Source organism: Rhincodon typus, unplaced genomic scaffold (genome assembly GCF_021869965.1).
Source record: "Rhincodon typus isolate 14 unplaced genomic scaffold, sRhiTyp1.1 hic_rhity00000975, whole genome shotgun sequence".
Taxonomy (NCBI): domain Eukaryota; kingdom Metazoa; phylum Chordata; class Chondrichthyes; order Orectolobiformes; family Rhincodontidae; genus Rhincodon; species Rhincodon typus.
The window spans coordinates 35,611-36,147 of record NW_025966613.1 but is presented as its reverse complement, the minus strand read 5'-3'; positions in this window follow the sequence as shown (position 1 = coordinate 36,147).

The window sequence follows — 537 nt, the reverse complement described above, 5'->3', positions numbered from 1 at the left end:
GTGTGTGTGTGTGTGTGATCAGACTGGGTGTGTGTATGTGTGATCAGACTGGGTGTGGGTGTGTGTGGGGTCAGACTGGGTGTGGGTGTGGGTGTGTGTGTGAGGGTTAGACTGGGTGTGGGTGTGGGTGTGTGTGTGTGATCAGACTGGGTATGTGTGTGTGTGATCAGACTGGGGGTTGTGTGGGTGTTTGTATGTGTACGATCAGACTGGGTGTGTGTGTTTGTGTGTGTGTGTGATCAGACTGGGTATGTGTGTGTGTGATCAGACTCTGTGTGTGTGTGTGATCAGACTGTGTGTGTGTGTCTGTGTGTGTGTGTGTGTGTATGAGATCAGACTGGGTGTGTGCGCGATCAGACTGGGTGTGCTTGCGTGTGTGTGTGATCAGACTGGGTGTATGTGTGTGTGTGTCTGTGAGATAAGACTGTGTGTGTGTGTGTGTGTGATGTGGGTGTGTGTGTGATCAGTCTGGGTGTGTGCGTGTCTGTGAGATCAGACTGGGTGTGTGTGTGTGTGTGATCCGACTGAGTGTGTGTG